We start from the raw sequence: 17,001 nt of genomic DNA on the forward strand, positions 1-17,001 counted from the left end.
ATTTAGTCTGTAAACCTCTCCACATGAAAGTAAGGGAAACATATTTAAATGTATTCAGTCTTTTACTAAAGAAAAGTATATGGTGTTTTCTGTTCTAGATGCTGTAGGAGATGCAAACATGATTGAGCAATAGCTATCCTCCAGAAAATGTCAATCTTAACAACACAGATAAAATTGGCCAACAAATATCCACTGGAGGAACAGAAGAAATAGCAATGGGAGCTTAAATTTTTTAAATAGAATTTTATTTTTTCAGTGAGGACATCAATATCCAAAGTCTGGTCCTCAACTTTGGAGACCTAGATACACAATTTTGAATGTTCTCTCAGAAGTAGAGAGGTATTATAGAGTGACTCATATTTAAAAACTGCACATAAGACTGATATATAAAGCAGAATGTCAATTTATTGGTTTCCCCCCCCTTAGAACTATGCATTTTCTAGTGCATAGATTGCTTTTATAATCCATTATGCCTTCATTGCAGTACCAAGATATCCAGAAATCAGCTTAAGTGATAGTTTATTCAGGCTATAAATAAGCCTGATCAGCAACTTATGTTCCATAATAGAGTTATCTCTGTTAAAGGGTGTTGCTACTGTGGCTCAGAAGATTAAGGACTCAGTGTTTTCTCAATGAGGATACAGGTTTGATCCCTGTCCTGGATCAATTTGGGTCAAGCTGCTGTAAGCTATGGTTTAGATCACAGATGCAGCTTGAATCCGGTGTTACCATAGCTGTAGCATAGGCCCCAGCTCTGGCTCTGATTTGACCCCTGGCCTGGGAACTCCCATATGTTGCAGGTGGCTGTAAAATTTATTTTGCTCAAAATATGTTATAAGCTGAATGGCAATAAGGGACAAAGATGGTCATTATATAATGTTAAAGGGGAATTCCCATCGTGGCGCAGTGGTTAACAAATCAAACTAGGAACCATGACGTTGCGTGTTCGATCCCTGCCCTTGCTCAGTGGGTTAACGATCCAGCGTTGCCGTGAGCTGTGGAGTAGGTTGCAGATGTGGCTCGGATCCCACGTTGCTGTGGCTCTGGCGTAGGCTGGCAGATACAGCTCCGATTCGACCCCTAGCCTGGGAACCTCCACATGCCGCGGGAGCGGCCCAAGAAATGGCAAAAAGACTATATATATATAGATATATAGATATATAATGTTAAAGGACCAATCCAACAGGAGGCTATAATAGGATGTACCCACCATAGGATCAGCTAAATATATAAAGCATATGTTAACAGACCTCAAAGGAGAAATATACAGAAATACAATAATAGTATAGGGGACTTCAACACATCACTTTCAACAATGGATAGATCATCCAAACAAAGAAACATTGGATGAAAACTGCACAGTAAACCAGATGGATTTAACATACATTTATAGATATTTCATCCAATAGCAGCACAATATGCATTCTTCTCAAGTGCACATGGAATATTGCCCAGGGTGTTCTCCAGGCCATGCGTTAGGCTGCAAATCAAGTCTTTTTAAAATTTTTTAAAATTAAAGTTGATTTACAATGTTCTGTCAATTTCTGCTGTACAGTAAAGTGACCCAGTCAAACATATGTATGCATTCTTTTTCTCACATTCTCTTCCATCACGTTTTATCACAAGTGACACGTCAAGTCTTAATAAATTTATGAAGACTGAAATTATATCAAGAATCTTTTTCTGACCACAACAGTATAAGACTAGAAATCAATTGCAAAAAGAAAACCGAAAAATACATAAGTATGTGGAGAATAAACATGTTCCTAAACAAAAAATGGGTCAGAGAAGAAATCAAAAGAGAAGTAAAAATATCTTGAGACAAATTAAAATGGAAAAAAAAGCATACCAGAACATATGGGATAAAACTAATGCAGTTTAAGAGGAAACTTCATGGCTCATACCACTCAATATAAAAAAAAAATCCAATAAAAAATGGGCAGAATACTTGAATAGACATTTTCCCAAAGATGACATACAGATAAATAGCTAACAGGCACATGAAAAGATGTTAACATCACTGGTTATTAGAGAAGTGCAAATCAAAACCACAATGAGGTGGACTTCCTGTTGTGGTGCAGTGGAAACAAATCCGACTAGTAACCGTGAGGTTGCAGGTTTGATCCCTGGCCTCACTCAGTGGGTTAAAGATCTAGCATTGCCATGAGCTGTGGTTTAGGTCACAGACTTGGCTTGGATCCTGTGTGGCTGTGGCGTAGGCTGATGGCTGTAGTACCAATTTGACTCTTAGCCTGGGAACTTCCATGTGCCATGGATGTGGACCTAAAAACCAAAAAAAAAAAAAAAAAAAAAACCCAAAAAAACCCAAACCACAATGAGGTATCACCTCACACCTGTCAGAATGGCTATCCTCAAAAAGTCTACAAACAACAAATGTTGGAGAGGATATGGAGAAAAAGGAACCCTCATACACTGTTGGTGGGAATGTAAATTGGTGCAACCACTATGGATAACAGCATGGAGTTTCCTCAAAAATTAGAACTACCATATGATCCACCAATTTCACTCATAGGTATATACCCAGAAAAAATAAAAACATTAATTCAAAAAGATAGTTGCACTCTAATATGCAGAGCAGCACTATTTTAAATAGCCAAGACATGGAAACAACCCAAGTGCCCATCAATAGACGATTGGATAAAGAAGATATGGTACATGTATACAATGGGATATTATTCAGCCATAAAAAAGAATGAAATACTGCCATTTGCAGGAACATGGATGGATCTAGAGAATGTTGTGCTTAGTGAAATAGGTCAGATAGGGAAATTTAAATACTATGTGTTATGGCTTATATGTGGAGTCTAAAAAATAATACAAATGAATGTATATGCAAAATATAAAGACATATAGAAAACAGACTTGTGGTTACCAAAAGGAAGAGGGAATAAGAAAGGACAAATTAGGAGTATACGAATTACTATATATACAATAGATGAGCAACAAGGAAGTACTGTATAGCACAGGTAGTGATATCCATCATCTTGTAATAACTGATAATGGATTATAATCTGCAAAAATACTGAATCACTATGCTGTACCCTGAAACTAAAAATGTTATAAATCAGTTATATTTCAATAGAAAAGAAAATCAGGAGTTCCTGTCATGGCGCAGGGGAAACGAATCCGACCAGGAACCATGAGGTTGCGAGTTCGATCCCTGGCCTCGCTCAGTGGGTTAAAGATCTGGCATTGCCATGAGCTGTGGTGTAGGTCACAGATGCAGCTTGGATCTGGCATTGCTGTGTCTGTGGCACAGGCCAGTAGCTATAGCTCCGATTCGACCCCTAGCCTGGGAACCTCCATGTGCCACAGGTGTGGCCCTAAAAAGAAAAAAAGAAAAAGAAAGAAAAGAAAATCAATGGTATTTCTATACATTAGCAACAAATAATCAGAAATCAACTTTAAAAAATTCATTTATAATAGCATCAAACTATGAAATTCTTAGGGATTAATCCAACAAAATATTTGGAACACCTACACACTAAACTAAACAAAACAAACACAAAAAAACTGCTGAGATAAGTTGAAAAAGATATAAATAAATTGAGAGATATACCATGTTCACAGGCTGAGAAACAGTGCTGTTAAAACATTAATTCTTCCTAAATTTATCTATAGTGTCATTGTAATTGCAAACTGTGTTGCATCAGACTTCCTTGTAGACATTCAAAAACTGATTCTAAAATTCACTTGGGAATATAAGTTTTAGAATAGCAAAAACAAATTTTATAAAGAACAAAGGCGAAGGACAAGCATAGTGTCCTGATTGTGTTACTTTCTATAAAGCTACAACAATAAAGACAGCATAGTATTGGCAGATGAGGACCAGGGTGAGCATGCGGGTGGGGGTAAATTGAGGACCATAGGTCCTCATGGTTTACATATATTATATATAGTAGTGTGTACATGTTAATCTCAAACTTCTAATTTATCTCTCCTTGCCCACACCTCTACTATCCTCTTTGGTAACCATAAGTTTGTCTTCTATGTCTGAAGTCTGTTTCTGTTTTGTAAACAAATTCATTTATATTACTATTTTTTAAGATTCCACATATAAGTGATATCATATGATATTTGTTTTTCTCTGTATAACTTGCTTCACTTAGTATGATAATCTCAACCATCCACATTGCTGCAAATGACATGATTTCATTCTTTTTAATGGCTGACTAATATTCCATTGAATATATATACCACATCTTCTTTATCCATTCCTCTGTCGATGGACATTTAAGTTGCTTCCATGTCTTGGTTTTTGTAAATAGTGCTGCCGTGAACACTGAGGTGCAAACGTCTTTAACGAAGGTGGCTTTTGCAAATCACTTAAGGATGGGAGCTGGTTGCCAGGAGAACTAACGGTGAATAGAAGATTGGAATTTTCAGTCTTACTCCCTGATTTTCAGGGAGGAGAAAGGGAATAGAGGTCAAATCAGTCACCAATGGCTAATGAATAAGTCAATCATACCTACAAAATGAAGCCCTTCCACCTGGGGGAACCAGAACAATTTCATGTGCCATCATTCTGGGCTCCAAGCTTCTCATGGACAGAAGACTCTTTGTTAGGGACTTTGCCCTAAGTGTCTCTTCATCTGATACACTACATATCATTTGTAGTAAATTGGTAATCTGATGAGTAAATAAGTTCTCTTGAGTTCTGTGAGCCATTCTAGTAAATTAGTCAAACCTCAGGAGGGGGCTGTGGGAATCTCTGATTTACAGCCAATAGGTCAGAAGCACAGATAGCAACCTGGGCTTGAGGCTGGTGTCTTAAATGGAAGGCAATCTTAAGGGATTGATCCTGTTATTGATGGAATCTCATTCTATCTCTGGGTAGATTGTGTCAGAATTTAGTTGAATTCTTGGACACTCTGATAACACCCAAAAGTTTCTTGTTGGTGTAGATAAGTGCCCTTACACATAGGATGAAAATAGGTCCAGGTAACTAATTTACAACCTAGAGCTCTAACAACAGGTGAATGGATGAATAAATGGAGGTATAACTATATAATGTTATACTACTCAGGAATAAAAAGAAACGAAGTGCTGATACACACTAGAGCATATATGAGTCTCAAAATGATTAAAGTGAGTGAAAGAAGCTAGACAAGAAAACAAAAACAAATTTATAGCAACATAAAGCAGATGAGGACCAGGGTGAGCATGGGGGTGGGGGTAAATGGAGGGGGAGCAGGGAAGGGCAGCAGAAAGGAATCATAGAAACTGCAGATAATCTTTTGCAAGTGATGACTATGTTTGTTATCTTGAACTCTTGTGACGGTTTCCTGCGTATATACATATATCAAAAGGTCCTTCCTCATTTGCTCCAGTCCACCTCTCCAAATTCTTGGTAACCTTTTTTTTTTTTCTTTTTAGGGCTGCATCTGTGGCATATGGAATTTCCCAAGCTAGGGGTCCAGTCATAACTGCAGCTGCTGGCCTACAGCACAGCCACAACAACCAGAGCTGAACCATATCTTGCAACCTACACCACAACTCAGGCAACACCATATCCTTTAACCCACTGAGTCAGGCTGGGGATCGAGCCTGCACCTCCACAGTGACCTGAACTGCTGCAGTTGGATTCTTCACCCACTGTGCCACAGCAGGAACTCCTGCTCAGTGGGTCTTTGCTGGAATTGTCCCCTTTTCCCTCTGACCCCTTAATCCTCCTGAGACTCATTTCAAGTGTCACTTTTCCAGCAAAACTTCTCTGACTCTAAGTCTTCATACCCAATCCTCACTTTGTTTTACAATAATTTCTTCCCTCACTATGATGTCAACTGCTTGAGGGTAGGAGCTAGTTTATTCATTTTTGAATCCCCAAGGCCTAACACAGTACCTGATTACTATGTAAGATTGTTGAATGAACAAGTGACCAGAACTTTCCTCATTAACTCTAATTAATTTGGTGCAGTGGAATGAACATGACACTGCAGAGGGTGGCGCTTTGGGTTTGCGATTCATTTTGCCATGAAACCAGTCTTTTGGACGTGGGAAAATAACTGACACAGAAGGAGACTGGGCCAAATGCCTCCTAGAGTTACCTTGTGTCCAGTATCTTCAGATCCTCTGACAGCAGCTTGAGGCAACTGTAAACTAATTGTCCACAGAGCATCAACTAATGAGGTAGCCACAAACCTGGGACTCTCCCCACTCATTCTTTCCTTCACAGACAGGAAAAAGAACCTCTTTCTCCTTCCCTGATTTTCTGCTTAGACTCGCACCGGATTGAAGGAGAAAAGCTACTCATTTTGTGAGGATCGTTACCACTTTACCAACAATGACCCCAATTTTTACAGAAACTGGGAGTGCCTCTCCATTTCCGCTTCCTTTTCTTCACTGTGGCTGGCTAGTCGTTGAGCTCTTACCCCTTCCAGCCCCACTGTTTGGAAAAACTGACACCCCTCTGCCGTCAAAGTCTGTGACTCATGTGACCCTGTGAATAATGTCCTTGACGTCAGCTTCCAGGAAACCTCCATGACAGAACGACAGCTAGTGGTGGCCGCCTCCCACAGCCCGACGTGGAGGCCAGGGAGGAAGTTCACGCTCTAGTTTCCTCCAAGCAAAGAGCTTGGGCTGACAAGCTGTCTTCTGGATTTCTAATGTAACCTCTTTTCTTTGACCTGTGCTTGCGTCATCATCTAATCAAGTCTTGAAACTCATCAAACTTAGAAGGGGCTAAGGTTCAACAGAAGTTTCAAGAAACCATCAATTCTTTTTTGTTTTGTTTTGTTTTGTTTTTGTTGTTGTTTGTTGTGGTTGTTAGGGCCACACCCAGGCGTATGAAGGTTCCCAGGCTAGGAGCTTCAGCTGCCAGCCTGCACCACAGCCACAGCAACACCAGATCCAAGCTGTGTCTGCAACCTACACCACAGCTCATGGCAACGCCGGATCCTTAACCCACTAAGCGAGGTCAGGAATCGAATCTGCAACCTCATGGCTCCTAGTCAGATTCATTTCCACTGTGACACGATGGGAACTCCAAGAAACTATCAGTTCTTCATCTCCAGTCTTAGCTGATCCAATCTTAGATTTGGAGCCATAGCAAGACAGCTTTGATATTACATAGACTATTATATTTATGAGACACTAATAATTATAACTCAAACAAAAACAAACAATGCCATAGGGAGTGAGAGGGGTCAATAATATTTGGAAGTAAATGAGATTAAATAAAAAAACATAAAACTATATACAAATTTTTTTGCCTTTTTTTTTTTTTAAGGCTGCACCTGTGGCAACTACACAGATTTTTTTTTTTAATGAGTGACTTCTGAGAAATCTGTTATATGTTAATGTACACTGTAGGTCTATAAGAGAAAAGTCTGCTTATGTAACGGTAAGCCTATTTATATATTACAGATCACTTATGAATGGCTCAGAGATCATAGTAGTCCATGGTACGCAGTTTGACAAACACTAGTAATGGGTTGGGCAGATTTAGTTTTGAATTCGAGCAGTGCTGCAGACCAGAAGCTAGCCCTGGGCAACCTCCTTAACCTCTCTAACTTTCCCAATGTCCTTATCTTTAAAATGGTAACACAGTAATAGGTACCTCATAGATTATCCTAGGGGTTAAGTGAGATCCTATTTCCTGGCTCAGTATCAGAGCGCCTGGCTCAGTGAAAACTGAGGAAAAGAGCAAATTCAGAACTTTTCTAAAAGTCCATTCACAAGCATGACCGAGATTTCTGCTAGATTTTCAGGAATCAAGTACATTAGGGTCCAGAAGGCCTTTGCTTGTTTCATTTTTTGGTAAATGTCCTTTAAAAAATTTTCGTGTGCCCTTTGTGACAAATTCAAACAATAAAGCACAAAGAAGAAAGCATAAAATTTTCTGAAACCCCACATCACAGAAATAACCACCACTAATATTTTTGCTGAACATAACATCTGTCCAGACACTTCTCTGTATACAGATACACCTGCCATGTGACATAGATGAACGTGGTCTCCAGTAAGGCAATTACCAGCTTCCCATTTATATCCACAGGGAGCCTACAAAGGTCTTTTATTTACCAGTGAACGATACTGGTGCCTAAACTCAGGAAGGAACCATGGGGCCATTACTAACACAAGTTTTAATACATGGAAAAGGAAATCTAGTCTCCATGAGGGCCCCCAAATTATGGCCCTCTTGGCTACATACATTTACATGAATGATACAGTTCACTAACCCTGAAAAATGCCCAGTTATTCATAAATACATTTATAATCTTCTATCGACCCTGCCACTTAGGCATCAATAGCCCCACTGGGTAAACAGGAAATCCAAGGCTCAGACAGCCTACGGAACTGATGCAGATCACCAGGCTAATAAGCAGCAAAGACAGGGCAAGTCAAGGTCTGCCCACCTCCCGTGCCTCCCTCTGGATTCTTACCTCCCTCTTTCCAACCCAGCTCCTCTCTCCATCACTTTGTCAAAGGAATGTGTCATCTTATGATTCCTTGAAATTGTGGTCAGTGGAATACGTTTTGCTTTCAAGGTTGTCCTCAGGGGAGAGGAATTGGTGATTTAAAAAAAAAGAAGAAGGAAAAGCAAAGGAAGGGGGGGGGAATGAGGAAAAATAAATCCAGATAATCTTGGAGGCTCATTTCCCTCCATTTGGGATCTTGGCAAGATCATCACTTAACAGAAAAGTCCTAGGTGCTCTTAGCAGCTGAGGTAGGACAGGGACTTTTATAACAAGGCCACTCTATAAATTAGGAGCAGTTAACATGAAACTGTTTCCATTGTTACAGTCAGCGGACTAATGGCTTGCTTTCTTTAGCCTAGAAATATGTAGAATTTTGCCGTGGAGGGTTTCTGTCTTGGAGACACATCCATGGTGTGTACAGATAATGGGATAATGAAAGCTGCTTCTGTGGTATTCCTATCAAAAGTTGGAGGAGTTCCTGTTGTGGCTTAGCAGGTTAAGAACCTGACAATGTCTCTGTGAGGATGTGGGTTCAATCTCTGGCCTCACTCAGTAGATTAAGGATTGGCATTGCCACAAGCTGTGGTGTAGGTTGCAGATGTGGCTCAGTTCTGGCATTGCTGTGGCTGTGGCATAGGCCAGCAGCCACAGCTCCAATTCTACCCCTGGCCCAGGAACGTCCATATGCTGCAAGTGTGGCCAAAAAAAGAAAAAAAAAAAAGTTGGAATAGCCTGAATCTAGTCATGAGGAAATAGCAGACAAACCCCAAAAGAGAGACATTTCCAGTAAACAACTTGTCTGTACTCTTTAAGAATATCAATGTCACGAAGCACAAAGAGTCGGGAGCCATTCCAGATAGAAGGAGACTAGAGACAAGACAGTAAAGGCAATGTATGATCCGAGATTTTCCTCTGCTATAAAGAATATTGGTGGGGCAACTGGTGGAATAACAAAACCTATAGAGTGGGGATAGTATTGTATCAGTGTTAGAAGCTTAATATTAACGAGATCAGGTGCATTCAGGGTGGTATGGCCATAGACTTAAAAGCCTAATTTTGATCTTTGTAGAGATCTAAGAGAATGTGTTTGTTGATAGAAAAAACACACTAAAGCACTTAAGTGGAAAAGATATCCTTTCAACAATTACTCTCAAATGAGAAGGCTGGAGAAGGATAAAGAAAATGTGGTAAAATGTTAATATTTGAGAAATCTGAATGAAGGGGGCTCAGAAATTCTTGGTACTTTTTAAAAAATATTTTCGTGAATTTATTTTTGTCAAAATAAAAAGTTAAGAAACAGTGGAACACAAGTAAATGATGTGAGAGATTCTGATCTTGAAATCAGTACAATTAAGTCCCTCATGGTATAAATACTAAGATTCTACAATAGGTGTTTTTAGAAGACTAAATCATGGGATAATTCTTTAAAGTCTTTATCGCTTCTGACATAGAGTAACTATTAAGCCATGATGACAAATTCACCAGAACAAATGTTTTTCTTTTGACTGTAGGTTAGGGATCGAACCAGCGCCACAGCAGTAACAATGCCCAATATTTAACCTGCTGAGTCACATGGGAACTCCTACTTGACTAAATTGTTTAAAATGTGAGACATCAGGAGTTCCCGTCGTGGCACAGTGGTTAACGAATCCGACTAGGAACCATGAGGTGGCGGGTTCGGTCCCTGCCCTTGCTCAGCGGGTCAAGGTTCCGGCGTTGCTGTGAGCTGTGGTGTAGGTCGCAGACGCGGCTCGGATCCTGCGTTGCTGTGGCTCTGGCGTAGGCCGGTGGCTACAGCTCCAATTCGACCCCTAGCCTGGGAACCTCCATATGCCGCCAGAGCGGCCCAAGAAATAGCAACAACAACAAAAGACAAAAAAAAAAAAAAAAAAAAAAGTGAGACATCAAAATCTCTTCTCATCTTCCTTCCTCAACCTAATTCTCATAAAATGTCAAGTAAAAGTTTGACAAGTTAAATATTAAATATTTGATTTGCTACCAGATTAATTTCAGATCATTTGGATTGTAACTAAGTTGCATTTTCGTGTTTGCTTATGTTAAAATGCACTGGAGGAGTTCCCATTGTGGCTCAGCGGAAATGAATCTGACTAGTATCCATGAGGACGCAGGTTCAATCCCTGGCCTCGCTCAGTGGGTTAAGGATCCAGCACAGCTGTGGCTGTGATATAGGCTGGCAGCTGTAGCTCTGATTCGACCCCTAGCCTGGGAATCTCCATATGCTGTGGATGTGGCCCAAAACAGAAAAAAAAAAGAAAAAAACCTTTGATTTTTAAAAAAGAATGTAGTGTGGAGGAAAAAACATTTCATAGAGAATCACAAAACATTCTAAATAGCTAGTTAAGTAATTGTATGACTTTGCAATTGATAAGCAGATTGGAATTTTATGAGAGCAAAACTAGGCTCTCACTATAAGTTGGACATATTTTTTGAGTCTAAACAAATGCTAATACCAATCTTTCAAGTATTAAAATTCTTTTTTTGTTTGTTTGTTTTTTTTGTTTTTTTAGGGTCGCATTCACGGCATATGGAGGTTCCCAGGCTAGGGGTCTAATCGGAGCTGCTGGCCTACACCATGGCCACAGCAACACCAGGTCTGAGCTGAATCTTTGACCTACACCACAGCTCACGGCAACTCTGGATCCTTAACCCACTGAGAGAGGCCAGGGATCAAACCTGCAACCTCATGGTTCCTAGTCGGATTTGTTTCCACTGTGCCACGATGGCAACTCCAAGTATTAACATTCTAACACTTGGAATATAGTGCATTTATTTTAAATGATTATAGAAATGTATCCTGTGGCCCAACAATTTTTGGCCATAGCTATGATGTATTGATGCTATGGCTTGGGTAGGAGCTCTACTGGGAAGTGGGAAATGAATGGAAGACTTGATTCTACAACCCAATGCAGAGATGGGTGGTCTCCACACTGAGCGCTCATCCATCGGCTTTGGAAATGCACTACCTTCCTCTTTCTCAAAACCTACCTCCCAGTAGCTTTCCCAAAACCTACCTCCCAGTAGCTTTCCCAAACTGACCACCCAACCTCTAGCTGCAAGCCTCTCCACCTCTGCCCCAGCAGCCGCCCTGGAGGCTCCCTCTGCACATCTGTCTAATTTCTTCAAGTTACTTTGCTTCATTGATCTGCACCTGCAGTGGCAGCTGGGTCCTGGAGCTTCTTGAGGGCAGGTGTCTAGCCCCTAGGCCCAGAGTAATCTGCCCTCATTGGACGCTCACTTGGTACAGGAAGTGCTATGGGCTGACTAATTCAGGAACATAAACTAAACCGCTGTAACTAAATCAACATAACACTTCCGGAAACAGAAGCTGAGGGAAAGAGACCGGCTGAAACCTTGTGAAAAGCTTCACCTTGCACTTCACTCTAGGGGAAAACCTAGATTGAGGAGGAAATCTGCCTCTCACCCTCACTTCTAACTTCATTCCATCAAGTCTGTCAAGTGGACATTTCAGCCATAGCTCTGTCCAGGGCTAGGCCTAGGACCCACCTAGTTAGTGACTTTGTCTTCCACTTTCCTGTGCTGGGGTTCTAGAACCAAGTAGGAGAAATTTCCGATTTCCTGTGGCCCTGCCACCGTGGCTTGTTATACTCCAACCTCATTTGCATACTCATTGTTCATGGTATGCCTGGGTGCTCACATTTCTTTGAATTTATATATACTGTGTCTTGTCTGGAATGTCATTACCCCCAGAAATGATCCCCATAGCAAATTCATCCTTTCTTGAAAATGAAACCAGTCACCTGCTCTCCCAGGGAGTCTTTGGCACACGCACACCCTAAACCACCATCTTGTGCACACGCTCGCTCCATCACAAAAAGATATATTTTCTATGATCGTTATATTTGTGTATGCTCGGTCTAGCCTTCACACTTCTTTACAAATGCTTTGAAATTGATAACCACATCAGCTATCTACGTGTCTCTAGCACTTAGCACATGCCTACCTAGAATATTGCCAGGTGGGAGTGACGAAAGTCATCCAGCCTCAGGTTCTAGTCTGAAGGCTTTCTGGGAAGTCAGAAGGCAGCCTGAGGGCATAAGAAACTACAGACCAAAGGAGGTCAAGTCTTCCAGTTGTGAGCCTCTTGTCAATGACCAAAAATGCAGTCAGTTAGGTAGTAGTAGATGTGAAAGACTGGGCTGGTATAAAGGTACCCAATCCTTCACTTAAAGGCTACAAATTCTTAATTGGCCCAAACAGGAAACATCACAGGAAATCATGTTTCAGCTCAGTCTCTGCTCTAATTCAACCACAGTTTCAAAATAGTGCAGATTCTGGTGGAGATTGAGAAAGCAAAACTTCTTTGTTTAGCCAGCAGCTAAGATTCTGCTTTTGCTCAATTCTCTGCCCAAGCACTAGCTTACATATTTGGTATTTATCTCCCAAGGCAGTTCCTTAAGAGCAAGACTGTTTGCTGGGCAACTATCTCCCTTCTACCGAGTGACCCCTCTCCACCAATGTCTTCCAAAGCAAAATGCCTGGAAGCCCCAGGAGGCACTTAACACCTGATTATTAAATGGATTCGTTAAAAAGTCTAGTCTTTTTAAAAATTCAAGACTCAATAGCCCCTGAGGTGCTTTGCCCCTTTACTCATGCCTATCCCCCATTGTTAGGGGGTGGGTACGGTTCTAGGGGACTTTCCTCCCCATTCCTGGTAAGATTCTTGCACATCTTGGAAGGAAAAAGCTTTGATCTAGAACTCTCTGTGGTAACTTGACCCCCAGCAACTATAGCGGTCAAAGAAAGCCAGGACCAAAGCTTGGCTATCACTTTCCGGGTCCATAAGACATCAATCATTAGTTATGGGACATGAATTAGAAATCATTGCAATATCAAGTTTTGTTTTGTAAGTTAGGCAAATTTGGCACATACATATTATAGTTATCAATATTCATATTTTAAATACTAAGGATAACTTTATTTGGGGGAACCCTGAGGATCACAAATCTCTTCCGGTCCTTTAACAAAACCAAACTAAGCATCTCTTAAATGTGTCTAGATTTTACCTCTCAAGATACAGGTTCTGAGCATTCCCTGTGGCCTTGACTCCGCACTGGGTATTGCGATTTATAGCACTATTTCTATTGCTATAAAGAAGAGTAATCAGGGAGTTCCCGTTGTGGCGCAGTGGTGGGCGAATCCGACTAGGAACCATGAGGTTGCGGGTTGGATTCCTGCCCTTGCTCAGTGGGTTAACGATCCGGCGTTGCCGTGAGCTGTGGTGTAGGTCACAGATGAAGCTTGGATCCCGTGTTGCTGTGGCTCTGGCATAGGCAGGTGGCTTCAGCTCCGATTCGACCCCTGGCCTGGGAACCTCCATATGCCGCAGGAGAGGCCCAAAAAATGGCAAAAAAAAAAAAAAAAAAAAAAAAAAAAGAAGGTAATCGGGCCTCATGTCCTAGTCTGAAGCCCTCTAGTGTCTCTGAGGAATCACAGTGGGGGTCACTAACTTCACTCTCAAAATGCTCTCAAATGAAAAAGATCTGCATCTCCCAGCCACCTATTTATTTATTTACTGGCCATGCCCATGGCTTATGGAAGTTCCCAGGTCAGGGATCAAACCCGCACCACAGCAGCAACCATGATAGCCGCTGCACTGACAATGCCAGATCCCTAACCCGCTGTGCCACAAGGAAACCCCCCAGCTTCCCTCTTAAATGGCTCTGTCTGTTGGTTCTCTGCTCACTTACAAGACCAGTCTTGTTAACAAACAGAGCACATAGGAAATCTCTCCAACTTCAACTCACACAAAAGCGACCACACAGAGAAATTCAAGTTCCAAAGCAATTTAAGCACAGAAATGCCGTGACTCAAAGAGATAGCAGACAATAGGCACCCAATCAATGGAAAGTCTTTCTGGCCTGGTTTCCTTTGGAGGGTCACTGGGACCTTGCCGATAATTTGACTATCTGTAGTAAAAATTAGCAAAACAGAAGTTTCTGGAGACTTCCAAGTTACTAGAGAGGTCTATGGAGACTCCTAGGAAGAGAGCCTAGCCCACGTAATATGGCTCAGGTCTTTGCTCTCAAACCAGATTACAATGTTCCCATCTTACCTTTTGCAGGCACTTTTCCTCGGTCCTTTAGGCAGAATTAATGATTATCAATGCGGCCCTGAGACAAAGCTGGTAATGCGGATGTCGGGGCTATTTGTGTAAAAGGAGAAGTTAAGGGGGAATAAATGTGATCACACTGTGACGACAGGAAGCCCAGATGAGGAGAGGGAGGAAGTGAGCCTGGGCCCGCCCTCTTCAGCCTCAGCGATGCAATCCTCCCCCTGTGGCTTTTTAGAAGCTTACTCTCAACCCGCCCAAACGTCTGAACCGTTTCTATGAAACACAGGAAAAGCTCAAAGGCCAAGTCGGTTCAGGCATGACTCTGTGAGAACTGGTAGGTCCTGGGGTAATTTGGGCAATAATTTTTGCCTAGAAAAAGGGAAGTGCTTCTTAATCAAGGAGGCACCTCAGAATTACCTGTGGATCTGTTCAAGAATCAGTGTGCCTGTGGAAACAACCTAAATGTCCATCGACAGATGAATGGATTAAAAGGATGTGGTATACATACACAATGGAATACTACTCAGCCATAAAAAAGGACGAAATAATGCCATTTGTAGCTACACGGATGAAACCAGAGACTCTCATACTAAGTGAAGTCAGAAAGAGAAAGACAAATACAACATGATATCACTTATATCTGGAATCTAACATATGGCACAAATGAACCTTTCCACAGGAAAAAACAAACTCATGGACATGGAAAACAGACTTGCAGTTGACAAGGGGAAGGGGGAGGGAGTGGGATGGACTGGGAGTTTGGGGTTAATTGATGCAAACTATTGCTTTTGGAGTGGAGAAGCAATGGGATCCTGCTGTATAGCACAGGGAACTATATTCAATCACTTGTGACAGAACACAATGGAGGATAATCTAAGAAAAGAATATATATGTGTGTGTGTATATATATATAAAATGACTGGGTCACCTTGATATACAGCAGAAATTGACAGACGATTATAAATAAACTATAATAAAAAAAAATTTTAGGAGTTCCTGTTATGGCTCAGTGGTTAATGAATCCGACTAGGAACCACGAGGTTTTGGGTTCAATCCCTGGCCTTGATTAGTGGGTTAAGGATCCGGTGTTGCCGTGAGCTGTGGTGTAGGTCACAGACGTGTCTCGGATCCCATGATGCTGTGGCTCAGGCGTAGGCCAGCAGCTGTAGCTCCAATTAAATCCCTGGCCTGGGAACCTCCATATGTTGCAGGTGCAGCCCTAAAAAGACAAAAAGACAAAAAAAAAATTTTTAAGAATAAAAAAAGAATAAGTATGCCTGGCCCCACCATACTTACTTAGTCCCATTCAAGTGGACTGAGACTGGAGTGGAAGTCAATATCAACATTTTATTTCATTTTATTTTTAAAGGGGGTTATTAAAGAATTAGTCACTTTTTTTTTTGTCTGTTTAGGGCCCCACCAGTGACATATGGAGGTTCCCAGGCTAAGGGGTGAATTGGGGCTGTAGCCGATGGCCTACACCATAGCCACAGCAACAGCAGATTTGAGCCGCATCTTTGACCTACACCACAGCTCATGGCAATGCCAGATCCCACTGAGCGAGGCCAGGGATCGAACCTATGTCCTCATGTATGCTAGTCAGATTCGTTTCCACTGAGCCACGATGGGAACTCCAAGAATCAACATTTTAGAAGTTTTCTAAGACTGAGATAGGAAAGTCTTTAAGCCCCTCCACCTTCTCCCCACCCTACCTCCAGCTTTCTTCCAGAAGATCTGTAGTCTCCAGTCTGATTGGGTCACTATTTTCAGACTTCCGTGTCTTAGAACCTGGACTGTCCTTATGTAAGTGTACGGTCAGGAGCAAACACCAAGGCACAATCTGATGAGCCCTAGTAGAAATGATTTGTTAGTAGATGGAGCCCCAGTTTAGAGTCCCAGGATCTGGGTTTCAGTCCCAGCTTTATTTCTGTTAGCTACGAGAGACCGAGAAAATCTCAGCATCTCAGCTTCAGTTTATTAATAGTAACATCTGGTAATAATCCTACTCACTTCCTTCACCCTGAGACATTAAGATTCTGGAATAATTTCCGACCAGGGTTGGCTCACGGAGAAAGCTGCATTAAGGAAGAAAACGTTCTTTAAAAAAATAAAATAAAATAAATAAATAAATAAAAAGGAGTTCCCGTCGTGGCGTAGTGGTTAACGAATCCGACTAGGAACCATGAGGTTGTGGGTTCGGTCCCTGCCCTTGCTCAGTGGGTTAACGATCCGGCGTTGCCGTGAGCTGTGGTATAGGTCGCAGACGCGGCTCGGATCCCGTGTTGCTGTGGCTCTGGCGTAGGCCGGTGGCTACAGCTCCGATTCGACCCCTAGCCTGGGAACCTCCATATGCCGCAGGAGCGGCCCAAGAAATGGCAAAAAGACAAAAAAGAAAAAAAAAAAAGAAAACGTTCTTTACTGCAGATCGCGTTAGTCCTTATTATTCTCTTAACATTCTCTAAATAT

The 17,001-nt window shown here is 41.6% G+C and overlaps 1 protein-coding gene and 1 long non-coding RNA gene across 5 annotated transcripts in view; one reads left to right on the plus strand and one right to left on the minus strand.

Moving 5' to 3' along the window:
* CD53 (CD53 molecule) overlaps positions 1–14,631 on the minus strand; it is a 29,210-nt gene extending 14,579 nt beyond the window's left edge. For all 4 annotated transcript variants that reach the window (XR_014844567.1, XR_014844566.1, XM_001929190.4 and 1 more), the window contains exon 1: positions 14,536–14,631. The gene's annotated coding sequence lies outside the window, so the exon portion shown is untranslated. The remainder of the gene's footprint in view (positions 1–14,535) is intronic.
* LOC146404202 (uncharacterized) lies at positions 7,289–13,803 on the plus strand. The gene is made up of 2 exons (XR_014844568.1): positions 7,289–10,109; positions 13,639–13,803. It is a non-coding gene; the product is annotated as an uncharacterized LOC146404202 (long non-coding RNA).
* Positions 14,632–17,001: the final 2,370 nt, after the last annotated feature.

The sequence above is a fragment of the Sus scrofa genome, chromosome 4, assembly GCF_054392235.1.
Source record: "Sus scrofa isolate SSC_HxYL_T2T_F1_AM1 chromosome 4, Sscrofa_HxYL_maternal_Yorkshire_Landrace_v2.0, whole genome shotgun sequence".
Lineage (NCBI taxonomy): Eukaryota > Metazoa > Chordata > Mammalia > Artiodactyla > Suidae > Sus > Sus scrofa.